The sequence below is a fragment of the Cucurbita pepo genome, chromosome 11 (assembly GCF_057944985.1).
Source record: "Cucurbita pepo subsp. pepo isolate OVF chromosome 11, ASM5794498v1, whole genome shotgun sequence".
Classification (NCBI taxonomy): domain Eukaryota; kingdom Viridiplantae; phylum Streptophyta; class Magnoliopsida; order Cucurbitales; family Cucurbitaceae; genus Cucurbita; species Cucurbita pepo.
Genome location: NC_141808.1, coordinates 4787554 through 4805044, shown reverse-complemented (window position 1 = coordinate 4805044; position 17491 = coordinate 4787554). Strand labels below are relative to the sequence as shown.

The following is a 17491-nucleotide window of genomic DNA, read 5'->3' as shown; positions in this document are numbered from 1 at the left end:
ATAATCTTTTAAGGTCGACAAATGTTTCAAGTGTCAAACCATTCTTCCTATCATTGTTATTTTAGCTTTCAAAATTCGGTTTACAACATGTCATGATGTTGGGCATGTTTCCAATAATTGTATTTTTTACATTTAAGAAAAATAATACTTATCGATTCTATTTTTATACTATAATAAAGTCAACCACACATATATGACATAATTGTTTAAAAGTGAATTAAATAACGTAACTTAAATTGCTTTTGAAGGAGGAGAAATCCTGAGTGAAGTATCATACTATTTGTGGAGGTTGGTTTCAATGGAAATAGTATCAATACTTTTTCAAATTATATTAATTTAAGGTAATAATAAAAAAAAGTTGGGATTATTGATTACAAATTAAAAGTAATTAAAATTTATACCTAGTAAATAATTTTAAAACATCACAATATAAATTTATCATCGTATTTCTAAATTTTCATACTATCTTTCTCTAAACGGGTTGAATAAGAATAATTTTATAGATTTATGCAAGTAACCCAACACCTCTGATCTTCGATCTCTTGGGTAGCTTGTTCTATAATGTTTCAGCTCTCAATTCCTTCATCAAAGTTACTCAATTTCTTCCTCTGAAGCTAAAGGAATCCTTAATTTGAAGGAAAAGGGAACGTAGATAGGAATTCAAAACTGACCCAAAGTTTGTGCCCGAAACTGATTTTCTTCAATTGGGCACATTTCTGAGGTTATTTCTCTTTGTGGTCTTCTATGGAAACATTTCTTGGAGGTGCAAAAACTTATTGGGATCGTTCTTCCTCAAAGAATTATCGTGTATCCTCGGATTGCATTTTCAAGTTTTCCTTAAGCTCTTTAATAGCAGATTTGATTGGGGGAATGGTTTCTAGGCACTTTCAGCACTCGATTTCTTCATAGAACTTGTGGGTAATCTTGTTTAGAAACTATAGAAAAAAGTTTGAAGACAAATGGTGGAGAAGTGCTCTCGAGTTTGGAAGAAATCCGAGAGTAGGAGACCCAAAATCTAAATGCTTATTGCCTACGATTGAGAGCTCGACCTTACTCGATTCTTGTTCCAAACTATTGCCCCAACTTCAGACTTTATAGGGGAAGCTTAAACATACATTGAGAGATCTAAAATCGTCATGATTTGGAGATTGAGCTTTCTGGATAATCCGTCGAAAATATCTACTCCAATCAGAGCCTTACCGACCTTGGTTATGAATCATAGCCGTTGGACGTGATGATCTGTGAGGTTTCTAGATGGTGTCCAATTTTGGGGGAGATCCAACGGCTAGATTTCGAGATTCAAAGGATTTTGGTCAGGAGGTCATAGTGGGAGTTCTTTTCACTCTTTCATATACTAGGGGATTTCACTTGGAAAAGAAAATGTTCCATACTAATGGATTCGGTTCCATAACCATGGGTTCCAATGTACGAGATCTTGTAGCACTTACCAATGAGACCGTATCGATTAGTATTATGCAGAAGAAATCAATTATAGACACTAATATAATTAGATATGCTCTTCATAGACAAACTTGGAATTTGCAATCCCACGTAAGATCGGTTCAGGATCATGGGATCCTTGTCTATCAGATAGGAAGGGCTGTTGTACAAAATATACTTCTAAGTAATTGCTCCATAGATCCTATATCTATCTATATGAAGAAGAAATCATGTAACAAAAGGGGTTTTTATTTGTGCTGATTTTGAGAAGAATGGCAAATCTGTAATTATCCATAACTTTAGGGGTATTTTGGTAATTTACCACTTTCTAAATATTAATCTTTTCCTTCTTGAGCAAAATTAATTCTAGATAAGGAATTAACAATTCGGAAAGAAACATGATAATTAGAAAACGGACCTTTTTGTCCTTTTCACTTGCTTTTTTTCCTTTCCAATCCTTTTCCAAGGGCCTTCCTTCAAATTACTTGTTTGAAGGTATAGAAATGACTTGGTCAACATCCTTGTCCTGATTACTCTCTTAATTTCTTTGGTTGAGTCTTGCATGTGTGGCTTATTCTCATTGGAGCTAATTTCCTTTATTGTTAGGATATTATTGTTACTATAATAATACCCTCAAATTTATCATATACTTTAGATCATTTAAGTTATTTCTTGAATATGATCTTACTATATATTGTTCAACATTGCACCAATAACCTTAAATCTTTCGAATAATATTAATGGATGATGTTTTATTACAAATAAAATAAACCCTTATTGACTTCCAAATACCACAATTCAATAGCTTGGAACGGACCAAATGGGCCAACACAAACAAATGGAGTGGAGGTTTTCAAAATCTAGCATCCCCACGTGATGTGTTCTTGGTGGAGCTTTACGTGAATGTAGCATCATTGAATAAGGACTCTCACACAAGTTGCATTTGGTGTTAACTTGCATTTCCAAAAGAGGGAGGTCGAAAATGCATCGTCAAGTATTGTACGTTTGACGTTATGGTAATCGTCAACAAAAGTGAAGAAGGAACGAGCATCATGGTATTCATTAGTCAGAAAACACGTAGGGGTCATTAGAGTAATCACATAAGGAAGAGTTCATGTCGGTGTGGATTGTATTTCAAGTTGTTGTTCGTTGAGGAGAGATCTCAATGGAAAAAAAGATTGAAAGAAATAGAGATGTCTATCTAACCCACAAGGTAGAGGACCACGGAGGAATTTAGGAAAGATTTCTTCCCGAAGTAGCTAAATAGGGTCAGTATGTTAGGAATCACGAACCTCCACAATGGTATGATATTGTCTACTCCAACCATAAGCTCTCATGGCTTTGCTTTAGGCTTCCCCAAAAATCCTCGTACCAACGAAGATGTATTCCTTACTTATAAACTCATGATCATCTTCTAAATAAGCCAATGTGGGACTCCCTCCCCTGAGGCATAATCGAACTATTAGGATCGATACTAGTTGTTAGCTCTGATACCAATTGTTAGGATTGCTCAACAACGCACACACTCAATCAAAATGAACACAAAGAATAGGAGAGAAAATACAATGAGGAATATTGGCTAAAGGTTTTATTATTGATGACTTCATCACGTATGCACAACAAGATAGAATACAAAATGAAGAAAAGCACATTTTGATAGAATGGCGTGATGGGGTATATATATGGTTTCAATTTACTAAATATAGCTTCCAAAGATTTAAAATATAATCTACCAAATATATCTCTATCAAATCTTTCCCAAATATGTAACATATCTGTCTCTATCAAATCTTTACGAAATATCTTTCAAATATATCTCCACGATCTTTACGAAATATCTCCCAAATATATCTCTACCATATTTTTACGAAATATCTTCCAAATATATCTCTACCAAATCTGGGTATCAGACTCCATATCCCAACAATCTCCCACTTGGAGACTGATCCAGTCAACCCCAACAGTCAGTCTCCCACGTGGAGACTGATCCAGTCAACCAAGAATTTCATTCTCAATCTGTACCATAACACTTGAGGCTTTGCACAACCTCAATGTTCCAACATCAACGCAAAATGTTTGTTGGATTACTTGCACCCTCTATCTTCTCCAAACACATCACCATCTTCCACTAACCTTCGAGTGAAATGGTATCGTATTTTGTGTTTTGTCTTTGAATAATAGACCGGGTTCCACGCCAACTTCATGACACTCTAACTATCTACCTGAAGAATCTTCTCGCGCTGCTTCTTGCCTAATTCTTCTAGATAGTCTGTCATCCATATCATCTCCTTTTCGGCTTTAGCTATTGTCAGGTACTCAGCCTCAACAGAGGAAAGAGCAGCGCATTTCTGAAGCCTAGACATCCCATCATGTATGGCTTACTCCCACTTAGTTGTATCCTCCAATTGTAGGGCCTCACAAGGGGCTCTCGTTCCCCTTCATCAGTCACCAACCGATAGTGTAAAAAAGGTACGTACCTATCTAGTACTCAGATGGCTCTAGATGATCTTTCCAACACCTGCTCAGGTGTCATTTGATTTGTTTCTGGCTTCTTAACAACAGTCTCATGAGCTTCTTGAGTATCTGCTACAACATCACTAGGTGAATCTTTTAGCAACTCAACCTCAACTCCCACTTGCTTCGTTGTCCCGATACTTTTCTTCAATTCTCTAGCAGTCTTTGTGAAGCTAACTCGTTTCTGTTTGCTCATAACGCAATTCTCACAAGGACTCATATCAACAGATTTTAGACCTTCCAAAACTTCTTTCGCAGCCGACATCTTCATTCCTTTAACGCTCATATGTCCAAGTCTATTGTGCCATATACTTGAATTTGAAGCACTCTCAGTAACAACAGCTCTATTCATACACCTTGCAGTGGTGTATAAAGTTCCAGATTTTGTGCCACGTGCTACGACCATAGCACTGTTAGGATCGCACAACAACGCACACGCTCGATCTAGCTAAACACAAAGAATGGGATAGAGAAAATTGCAAGGAGAACTCTGGCTAAAAGAATTTTTTTATTGATGACTTCAGGTATGTACAACAAGAGAGAGTACAGAAAATAGAAAGTACATTTGAAAGCTCTACCGGACGGGATATATATATAGTTCAATTTACTATATATTGCTGTACCAGATTTAACCACTACTATATATAGCTATTTACTATATATAGCTTTACCCGATTTAATCATCTACTATATATAGCTATTTACCATATATAGCTTTATCGGATATAGCTTTACCAAATATAGCTTTACCGGATATAACCGTTGACCAAGCTATAAATAAGCATCAGGCTCCATAACCTAACAATTCTCCCACTTGGAGATTGATCTAGTCAACCAAGAATTTCATTCTCAAACGACCATGAGCATCTTCATGGTCTTCATGGCACCATATCAATTGAGGCTTTGCACAACCTCAATATTCCAACATCAACACATTTTGTCAACATGTTTGCTGGATTCTTCGCACCCACTATCTTCTCCAAACACATCACCATCTTTCACTAACCTGCAAGTGAAATGGTATCGTCTTCTGTGTTTTCTCTTCAAATGATAGACCGGGTTCCTTCGCCAACTGTATGACACTCTAACTATCTCTGTAAAGAATATCTTCGTGCTACTTCTTGCCCATTCTTCCAGATAGTCAGTCATCCATATCGTCTTCTTTCCAGCTTCAACTATTGCCACATACTCAGCCTCAGTACAACGCATTTTTTAAGCCTAGACGTCTCATCATCCATGGCTTGCTCCTACTTGGTTGTATCCTCCAACTGTAGGGCCTCATCAAAGGGCTCTGGTTCCCTTTCATCAGCAACAGATAGTGTAATGAAGGTATAGACATATCTGGTACTCTGATAGTACAAGATGATCTTCTCAACACCAGTTCAGGTGTCACTTGCTCCACTGCTGATTTCTCCGCAACAACCTCAGGAGTTTGTTGAGTATCTGCTACAAGATCACTTGGTGATTTTCTCTGCAACTCAACCTCAACTCTCACTTGCTTTGTTGTCTTGGAACCTTGCTCCACATCTGGTTCCTCAACAGTAGTCTTAGGAGTTTCTTGAGTATCTGCTACAACATCACTAGGTGAGTTTTCCTACAACCCAAGTTCAACTCCCACTTGCTTCGTGGTCTTGGAACCTTGCTTCACATCTGGTTCCTCAGCAGTCGTCTCAAGAGTTTCATGAGTATCTGCTATAACCTCACTAAGTGAGTTTTCCTGCAACTCAAGCTCAACTCTCACTTGCTTCGTGGTCTTGGAACCTTGCTCCACATCTGGTTCCATTTCCAACCGCACTTTCTTCAATTCTCTGGCGGTCCTTGTGAAGCTAATTCGTTTCTGCTTGCTCATAACGTAGTTCTCACAACGACCCACATCAACAGATTTCAGACCTTCTAAAACTCCTTTCACAGCCAGCCTCTTCATTCCTTTCGCGCTCATAGGTTCAAGTCTATTGTGCCGTAGACTTGAATTTGAAGCACTCTCAGCAACAGCAGCTATGTTCATACACCCTGCAGTGGTGTATAGGGTTCCAGATTTTGAGCCACGTGCTACCACCGTAGCACCCTTCATAATCTTCCACGAACCCTTCCCTAACTTTGTTGCATAACCTGTGCTGTCCAACTGACCAATAGAGATCAGGTTTCTTTTGAGACTAGGAATATATCTAACATCCTTTAATGTCCACTGATTTCCTGCCGGAGTTTTTATGCAGACATCTCCTTTTCCTTTAATCTCCAAATCTTTGTTGTCGGCAAGATACACCTCGAAATTTCCAGACTTGAAATTCCGGAACAACTCTTTATTTGGAGACGAATGAAAAGATGCTCCTGAATCTAAAATCCAGGATTCAATCGAACTGTCCGCGCTGAGGATTAGAGCATCCCCAATGTCTTCTGCGAATTTATAGAATCATCATCATCTCCAGATTTGTGATTCTGCTTCCTCTTTGGTCTTCTACAACCTGTCCGAAAGTGACCTTTTTCTCTACAATTCCAACACGTTACGTTTGGTCTATTTGGAGATTTTTCTCGGTTCTTTGATTTTGATCGCCCTTTGTTTGGGCCCTTCGGTTTACTTCTTCCCCTTCGATCAACACTGAGAGTATTGCCGGATGAATCTCCAAGTTTCTCGTTTGCAAATACTTTCGTTGAGAACTACATCTCGAATTTCACCAAACTTCATTTTTTCAGATCCTCGGGAACTGCTGATTGCGGCAACAACAGTATCCCATGACTCGGGTAAGGATGACATCAAAACCAACGCTTTAATTTCATCTTCGAAATTAATTTCCACCGAACTCAGTTGACTTATGATCATATTGAATTCATTTATATGATCAGCAACACGTCCACCTTCAGACATCTGTAGATTGAACAATCTACGCATCAAATACACCTTGTTCATAGTCGACAGTTTTTCGTACATATTCGACAGCGCCTTCATCAGATCTGACGTTGTCTTCTCCTTGATAATGTTGAACGCCACGTTTCTGGATAGCGTCAATCGGATCATCCCTAAGGCTTGTCGATCCTTGAGCTTCCACTGTTCCGTGGTCATGGTATCCGGCTTCACCCCCAACAAAGGTTCATGAAGATCTTTCTGGTACAAATAATCTTCAATCTGCATCTTCCAGAAACCGAAATCGGATCCATTGAACTTCTCAATTCCAATCTTTGAACTTTCCATCTTCACAGATCGTGGTGAATTTTGCCTAGCTCTGATACCAGTTGTTAGGATCGCACAACAATGTACACGTTCGATCTAGATGAACACAAAGAATAGGATAGAGAAAATTGCAAGGAGAACTCTAGCTAAAAGGATTTTTTTATTGATGACTTCAGGTATGTACAACAAGAGAGAGTACAGATAATAGAAAGTACATTCATAGCTCTACCGGACGGGATATATATATAGTTCAGTTTACTATATATAGCTTTACCAGATTTAACCATCTACTATATATAGCTATTTACTATATATAACTTTATCCGATTTAACCATCTACTATATATAGTTATTTACCATATATAGCTTTACCGGATATAGCTTTACCAAATATAGCTTTACCAGATATAACCGTTGACCAAGCTATAAATAAGCATCAGGCTCCATAACCTAACAAGCACCCTTCACAATCTTCCACGAACTCTTACTAAACTTTGTTGCATAACCTGTGCTATCCAACTGACCAATAGAGATCAGGTTCTTCTTGAGACTAGGAATATATCTGATATCCTTTAATGTCCACTGATTTCCTGTCGGAGTTTTTATACAGATATCCTCATTTTCTTCGATCTTCAAATCTTTGTTGTCGGCAAGATACACCTTCTTGAAACTTCCAGACTTGAAATTTCGAAACAACTCTTTATTTGGAGATCAATGAAAAGATGCACCTAAATCCAAAATCCAAAATTCAATCGGACTGTCCACACTGAGGATTAAAGCATCTCCAATGTCTTCTGCTGAATTTACCAAATCATCATTATCTTCTGATTTGTGTGTCTACTTCCTCTTTGTACAATTTGTCCGAAAGTGACCTTTTTCTCCACAACTCTAACACATAACGTTTGGTTTGTTTGGAGATTCTCCTCGGTTCCTTGATTTTGATCGCCCATTGTTTGGGCCCTTTCATTTACTTCTTCCCCTTCAAACACTGAGATAATTGCCTGATGAATCTCTGAAATCCCGTTTGTGAATACTTTCGTTAAGAACTACATCTCAAATTTTATCAAACTTCAGTTTATTAGATCCTCGTGAACTGCTGATCGCGGCAACAACAATATCTCACGACTCGGGTAAAGATGACATCAAAATCAATATTTTAATTTCATCCTCGAAATTAATTTCTACCGAACCTAGTTGACTTGTAATCATATTGAATTTGTTTATATAAACAGCAACAGATCCACCTTCAGACATTTGTAGATTAAACAGTCTCCTCATCAAATACACCTTGTTCATAGCCGACGATTTCTCGTACATATTCGACAATGCCTTCAACAAATTTGACGTTGTCTTCTCCTTGATGATGTTGAACACCACATTTCTGGACAGCGTCAATCGGATCAACCCTAAGGCCTGACGATCCTTGAGCTTCCACTTCTCCATGGTCATATTATCCGGCTTCACCCCCAATAGGGGTTCGTGAAGATCTTTTTGGTTACAGATAATCTTCAATTTGCATCTTCCAGAAACTGAAATCGTATCCATCAAACTTTGAAATTCCAAACTTTGAAATTTCCATCTTCACAGATCGTGTTGAATTTTGCCTCGCTCTGATACCAGTTATTAGGATGGATACCAGTTGTTAGCTCTGATACCAATTGTTAGGATCGCTCAACAACGCACACACTCGATCAAGATGAACACAAAAAACATGAGAGAGAAAATACAAGGAGGAATATTGGCTAAAGGTTTTATTATTGGTGACTTCAAGCATGTAAAACAAGATAGAATACAGAAGAGGAAGAAAAGTACATTTTGAGAGCACGACCGAATGGGATATATATATAGTTTCAATCTAACAAATATATCTCTATCAAATCTTTACCAAATATCTACCATATATATCTTTATCATATCTCTACGAAATATCTTCCAAATATATCTCTACCAGATCTTTACGAAAATATCTTCCAAATATATCTCTACCAGATCTTTACAAAATATCTTCCAAATATATCTCTACCAGATCTTTATAAAATATCTTCCAAATATATCTCTATCAGATTTGAACATTAGGCTCCATATCCCAACACAAACAACCTCCCCTTAATTGAGGCTCGACCCCTTTCTCTGGACCCTTTGTTCGACACTTGGGTCACTTTTTTACTACACATTTGAGACTCACAACTTCTTCGTTCGACATTTGAGGATTCTATTGACATGACTAAGTTAAGGGATAGCTCTGATACCAGTTGTTAGGATCGTACAATAATACATATACTCGATCTAAATGAACACAAAGAATAGAAAATGCAAGAAAGAATATTGACTAAAAGTTTTGTACTTTCTTCCTTCTCTGTATTCTTTCTGTTAGGATCGCACAACAACGTACACGCTCAATCTAGATGAACACAAAGAAAAGGATAGAGAAAATTGCAAGGAGAACTCTGGCTAAAAGGATTTTTTATTGATGACTTCAGATATGTACAACAAGAGAGAGTACAGAGAATAGAAAGTACATTTCCAAAGTTTTACTAGACGGGATATATATATGGTTCAGTCTACTAAATATAGCTTTACCAGATTTAACCATCTACTATATATAGCTATTTACCATATATAGCTTTACCGGATATAACTTTACCATATATGGCTTTACCAAATATAGCTTTACCGGATATAGCCGTTGACCAAGCTATAAATACAGGGAGCAGACTCCATAACTCAACAATTCTCCCACTTGGAGACTGATCCTACACCATACCAATTAGGGCTTTGCATAACCTTAATTTTCCAACATCAACACATTTTGTCAACATGTCTGCTGAATTCTTTGCACCCTCTATCTTCTCCAAACACATATCGCCTTCTTCCACTAACCTGCGAGTGAAATGGTACCGTCTTCTAATGTGTTTTGTCCTTGAATGATAGACTGGGTTTTTCACCAACTGTATGGCACTCTGACTAACTGTATAAAGAATCTTCTTACACTACTTCCGGCCTAATTCTTCTAGATAGTCTGTCATCCATATCATCACCTTTCCAGCTTCAGCTATGGCCACGTACTCAGCTTCAGTAGATGAAAGAGCAACGCATTTCTGAAGCTTGGACATCCAACTCACTGCTGTTCCATCTATAGTGTAGATATACCCAGATGTGCTCTTGCTGGAGTCTACATCTCCACTCAGATCAGCATCCACAAAACCTTGCAGAACTACTTTGCCATTGCCATAACAAAGTGTAGTATTGGATGTACCTCTCAGATATCTCAGAAGCCACTTCACAGCTTCCCAATGTTCCTTCCCTGGATTTGCCATGTACTTGCTAACAACTCCCACTGCATGTGTTATGTCAGGTCTAGTGCAGACCATAGCATACATCAAACTCTTAACTGCAGAAGCGTACGGAACTGATGCCATGTGCTCACGTTCCTCAACTGTCTTGGGAGATTGCCCCTTTGACAATTTAATATGATTTGCCAAGGGGGTAGTCCTGGGTTTAGCGTTATTCATCTTGAATTTGGACAACACCTTCTCAATGTACTGCTCTTGGGATAGATTTAATGTGCCAGCAGATCTATCTCGAGAAATCCTCATCCCAAGGATCTGCTTCGCTGCACCTAAATCTTTCATCTCAAATACTGAAGACAAGCTTGCCTTCAGGTGGTTTATCTCTCTCATACTTGATCCAGCAATTAGTATATCATCTACATACAGGAGTAGAAACACATAAGAATCAGTGTATTTCTTGAGGTAGCAACACTGATTCTTTTCACTTCTGTGGAAACCACTCTTGCTCATGAACGAGTCAAACTTCTTATACCATTGTCTCGGTGCTTGTTTCAGTCTATACAAGCTCTTATTGAGCTTACACACCATGTGCTCCTTGCTTGGAGTTGCAAATCCTTCGAGTTGTTGCATATAGATCTCCTCATCTAGATCTCCATGTAAAAATGCTGTTTTTACATCCATTTGCTCAAGGTGCAAATTTTTCGATGCAACAATACTCAGCAGAACTCGGATAGTAGTTAATTTCACAACTGGAGAAAAGATCTTAGCATAATCAATGCCTTTTCTTTGTGAATATCCTTTAACTACTAACCGAGTCTTAAACCTCCTTCTGCGATCTGGTTCAACCTTGATTTTGAACACCCATTTGTTCAACAGAGCTCTCTTTCCTGTAGGCAACTCAGTCAGCACCCACGTATTATTCCTTTCAAGTGAGCTCATTTCATCATCCATGGCTTGCTCCCACTTGGTTGAATCTTCCACTTGTAGGGCCTCATCAAAGGACTCTGGTTCTCCTTCGTCAGTCAGCAACAGATAATGTAATGAGGTTGAATATCTATCTGGTGCTCTAGTAGTTCTGGATGATCTTCTCAACACCTGCTCAGGTGCAACTTGCTCCACGTCTGGTTCTTCAGCAATAGGATCAGGAGTTTCTTGAGCTTCTGTTGTACCATCACTGTGTGAATTTTCTTGCCACTCAAGTTCAACTCCCACTTGCTTCGTAGTCTCAGAGTTTATCTTCTCTCTGTCTTTGTACATGACATTTTCATCAAAGGTCACATCACAGTGTCTTAAGATCTTCATATTTTTCTCATCCCAAAACCTGTACCCGAACATGACAGAGCCATAGCCTATGAAGTAGCATTTCACAACCTTAGCATCAAGCTTATCTCTCTTCTCTGGATCAACATGAACATACGCAGTACAACCAAAGGTTCTCAAGTGAGAGTACTTGAGTTCTTTTCCTGTCCATACTTCTTTGGGCAATTTGAACTTCAAGGGTACTGACGGCCCTCTATTAATCAAATATGCTGCTGTGTTCACAGCATCAGCCCAGAATGTCTTTGGCAGTCCAGAATGAATTCTCATGCTTCTTGCTCGCTCATTCAATGTTCTGTTCATCCTTTCTGCAATACCATTTTGTCTTGCCTTACCGGGAATTGTTCTTATTAATCTAATTCCCTCAGCTGCACAAAATGTTATAAACTCTGATTGGTTGTACTCTCCTTCATTGTCAGACCTCAGGCATTTGATCTTTAAGCCGGTCTGATTTTCAACTTCAGCTTTCCACTTCTTGAAGGTGGTAAACACATCTGACTTGTGTTTCAGAAAGTAAACTCATACCTTCCTGCTGAAGTCATCGATGAAGGTGACGTAGTACCTTGATCCACCAAGTGATGAAACTGGAGATGGTCCACAGACGTCTGTATGGACCATTTCCAACCGCACTTTCTTCGGTTCTCTGGCAGCCTTTGTGAAACTAACTCATTTCTATTTGCCCATAACGCAGCTCTCACAAAGACCCATATCAACAGATTTTAACGCAGTCAGCATCTTTATTCCTTTGACGCTCATATGTCCAAGTCTATTGTGCCATAGACTTGAATTGGAAGCACTCTCAGCAGCAGCAGTCATGTTTATACACTCTGCAGTAGTGTATAAGGTTCCGGATTTTGTGCCACGTGCAACAACCATGGCGCCCTTCACAATCTTCCAGGAACTCTTTCCAAACTCTGTTGCATAGCCTGTGCTATCCAACTGACCAATAGAGATCAGGTTCTTCTTGAGACCAGGAATGTATCTGACATCTTGTAATGTCCATTGATTTCCTGCTGGAGTTTGTATGGGGACATCTCCCTTTCCTTCAATCTCCAAGGTTTTGTTGTCGGCAAGATACACCTTCCCGAAATTTCCTGATTTGAAATTTCGAAACAATTCCTTACTTGGAGACGAATGGAACGATGCACCTGAATCCAAAATCCAGGATTCAGCTGGGCTATCCACACTAAGGATTAAAACGTCCTCCGCATCTTCTGTTGTGTATATAGAATCATCATCATCTTCAGATTTATGATTCTGCTTCTTCTTTAGTTTTGTACAATCTGTCCGAAAGTATCCTTTTCCCCCACAGCTCCAACACGTTACGTTGGGTTTGTTTGGAGATTTTTCCCGGTTCTTTGATTTTGAACGCCCATGTTTGTTTGAGCTCTTTGATTTGCTTCTTCCCCTTCGATCAACACTGAGAGCATTGCCTGATGAATCTCCAGTTTCCCGTTTGCGAATACTTTCGCTGAGAACTACATCTCGAATTTCATCAAACTTCAGTTTATCAGATCCTCGGGAACTACTGATTGCGGCAACAACATTATCCCATGACTCGGGTAAAGATGACATCAAAATCAACGCTTTAATTTCATCTTCGAAATTAATTTCCACCGAACCCAGTTGACTTATGATCATATTGAATTCATTTATATGATCCGCAACACGTCCACCTTCAGACATCTGTAGATTGAACAATCTACGCATCAAATACACCTTGTTCATAGCCGACGGATTTTCATACATATTTGACAGCGCCTTCATCAGATCTGACGTTGTCTTCTCCTTGATGATGTTAAACGCCATGTTTCTGGATGGCGTCAACCGGATCATCCCTAAGGCTTGTCGATCCTTGAGCTTCCATTGTTCCGTGGTCATGGTATCCGGCTTCACCCCCAACAGAGGTTCGTGAAGATCTTTCTGGTACAGATAATCTTCAATCTGCATCTTCCAGAAACCGAAATTGGATCCATCGAACTTCTCAATTCCAATCTTTGAACTTTCCATCTTCACAGATCGTGGTGAATTTTGTCTTGCTCTGATACCAGTTGTTAGGATCGCACAACAATGCACACGCTCGATCTAGATGAACACAAAGAAAAGGATAGAGAAAATTGCAAGGAGAACTCTAGCTAAAAGAATTTTTTATTGATGACTTCAGGTATGTACAACAAGAGAGAGTACAGAGAATAGAAAGTACATTTCCAAAGCTTTACTAGACGGGATATATATATGGTTCAGTCTACTAAATATAGCTTTACCAGATTTAATCATCTACTATATATAGCTATTTACCATATATAGCTTTACCGAATATAGTTTTACCATATATGACTTTACCAAATATAGCTTTAGCCGTTGACCAAGCTATAAATACAGGGAGCAGACTCCATAACTAACACTTTCTTGGTGATCCTAACAAGTAATGAAGATTATATACTCAATTTTTTCATCCATGTTTGAACTAAGTAAAATTTATAACGAAAATAGTTGAGCACCAAATGAAACTCGACCCATCAACCTTTCCAATACCCATTAAAAACAACTTCAAAATGCATGAATTCTTAATTATATATAAAATTCCTCTCAAACTCTTCAATATTTGGACTCATCAACCCAGTGACGGCTAAATAACTCTTCCATTTTCAATCCAGCGAAAAGTTCTTCGACGAATTTGAATGAAAATCGAGACAAATCAAGAACAACCCCTCTTAGTTCTTGAATCTTTAAGAACTTTGTTGGAGCCCTTCAAATATTAAAAACTCATAAAATCTCATATTTGGCTTCTTTTAACGCATGACTTAATCAGACTTTAAATCTTGGATCGTGTTTTGGTAAAAAAAATTTAGGCTTCAAAATATTGGTAAAATTTGCAAAAACTAAATTAAACAATCCAATAATTAAATGCAAAACAAAATCCATAAAAAAAAACGACATATCAAAATTTCAAAGCCTAATACTAAGAAAATCTCTCGAAGTAAATCGAGACTAAAAATTGAAATTTTTACGTCACGATCTTTCTATTTGGACAATTCAAATGTCCATAATCAATTTTTTTTTTTTTTTTTTTCATTTATCTCCTTTTGTAAATCTTCTCATCGAAGGTCTAAAACCACTAACAAAAGTATTCTAATTTTTTTTCCATAATTATATTTATTCTCATGCGTTTGAGGTATTCTCCATGGGGGCTTTCAATCTTTTTTCTACAAAATTCTCTATTTTACCAAGAATGTGATTTTTTTTTTTTTTGTTTTCTTTCCCGTAGGAATGGAGTTTTCAACAATATTTTTTTTTTAATTTTATATACATTTAAAAAATCATATTTGTTTCAACCAGAATTTTAATACATAATTTCTACACTATCATTTCTATAAATATATATATATATATATATATATATATATATATATATATATATATATATAACATTCTACTAAATTTAATAATATAATGTTGAATATAATGTTAATAGACTCACATTTTAATATTATAGCATAGGTTAATTAACGAGAAATCTTTCTCAAATCAAAATTGTAACGTCCCGTTAGAAAAAAAAAATCGATCTATCGTTGAAAACCTGAGAATTTCAGTGAGGTGTCGAAGTTCTCGGGCAACGCCTAGAACACGACCCCGCGGCCTCGACGAATCACCAAACACAATTCCCGACTTCAGCCAATGCTCTACGACCGAACACCTGCAAAGAAGAGAAGAGAAGAGAAAGGAAAATACATAGAGAAAACCGACAGAGAGAGAGAGAAATCCAAACTGTGGCGAGATTGAACCGACAGCTCCGACGCCTAAACCGACCAAACCAAGCCGTGAAAGTGACTGTCGGCCTTAATATGTCCACCCAAAAGCAAACTCATGCAGCACTGTCGCTTGCTGTCGTTGAAAAAAGGAATCCGAAATAATAATTTTTTAGAAAACTGCAGATCTACCCTTGATGAAAAGATCGTTGTAAATTGTCATAATTTTTTATTTGCTTTGGTTATTTTGAGTAGATTTGATTTGGTTATTTGTATTAGATTTGATTTGGTTATTTGAATTAGATTTAGTCCTACCAGATTTAGTCATATACGAATTTGATAGGGAATGTTTTGTGTGTCACATTGTAGTTCTTGACATATTAGTGAGAGTCCATATAGTGTGATAGTGAGGTATTCAATTGTAACACTTTGTTTTTATTAGTGATAGGTTGCTACCCGTGGATATAGGGGAACTTCTTTTCTTCCAACCACGTAAATATCTTGGTGTCTCTTTGTGTAATTCTGTTCATTGGTGTTGTGAGTACATTTGTTCCGCTTTCGGCGCACAACAAGTGGTATCAAAACTAATTAAGATCCGCCAGAAACGCTGCCATTGAAGATCTCAATGGTATCGCTGTGGGCCACACCATGCCAACGGAAGGAGCGGTCTTCGTCCATAACGTCGCGGTCATAAATGAAAAAGAAACCCTCTGGTGGCAGATGAAAATGTAGTCTCTGCTGTAGCTTTTGCAGCTCTTTCTTCAATTTTCCCACGTTATCCGTTGGGTTCACTTCCATTGGTATCTTTGATTCCAAAATTTCGGTTGCACCATTACTTTCAACTTGTTCTTCGATGACCCACTCGTTGCCACCGTCACAACCGCTGTCGTCGTCGTTGTCATTGTCGTTGTCGTCGACGGCTACGGCGGCGGCGGCGTTGTCATCCTGGGCGCAGCGGTTGAAACCGTAGGCGACGGCCGCAAACAAACATCAACCTCAGAATTCTCCAACATCTTGCTGTCACGCAAGGAACGTTGATCCTGTAAGTCGGCAAGGGAGGCGTTGGGTTGGAGCATGATCCCGTTGATGGGGCCCACAGAGTTGATTTCGTGGATCCTCTGTTTGAGGCGCCCGATTGAATGGTTTAGGTTGATTTGGGGTTGCGATTGGGATTGGGAATTGTTTTGGGATTCGGAAGCTACGAGGAGTTGAATGCGAGAATGCTGCAGGATTTCGCAGAATTCGACATCACGGTCGTCTTGGAGGATGTGGCCATTGAAGATTAGGGTTTGTTTGGGGATCGGGATATGGTGGAGTTGTCTATATGGGCATTGATAGTACTTGCAAGATGACGGGAATCGGCTCAGTACAAATCAAGATTTTTGACGGGGTTATATGAAAACTCAATGATATGAGATATGTCCTTGACTTGAAGAAAAATTTGATTTCCCTTGGCGTTTTGGATGCGAGTGGTTATCATATCATTTTGGAAGGAGGGAATTTGAAAGTAGCTCGTGGAGCTTTGGTGACAATTAAAGGAACTAGAAGAGGTAGCATATACTACCTCAACGGAACCATAATAATTGGGCATGCTGCTGTGGCAAGTTCGAAAGAACAAGACATATCGAAATTATGGCACATGAGACTTGGGCATGTTGGTGAGAAGGCGCTTCAGACAATGGTGAACCGAGGAATCTTTAAGGGTGCCACAATTGGTAAAATTGATTTCTGTGAACATTGTATATTTAGTAAACAAAAATGTAAAGTTTGGTACAGCTATACACCAAACAAAAGGCATTTTGGGTTGAGGCTCTCAGTTATGCAGTTCACTTGGTGAATCGTTTACCTGTTGCTATAAATGGTGGGAAAACTCCGCTTGAGGTATGGTCAGGTACTCCTTGTTAGTGATTATGATAAATTACATGTGTTTGGGTGTCCCGCTTATTATCATGTGAAAGACTTAAAGCTGGATCCTAGAGCAAAAAAGCCAAGTTTATGGACTTTACCAAAGGCGT

General features: G+C 38.4%; 1 pseudogene; it reads right to left on the bottom strand.

Moving 5' to 3' along the window:
• Positions 1–16064: 16064 nt before the first annotated feature.
• LOC111800092 (uncharacterized) lies at positions 16065–17099 on the bottom strand (annotated as a pseudogene).
• Between the last annotated feature and the right edge of the window lie 392 nt (positions 17100–17491).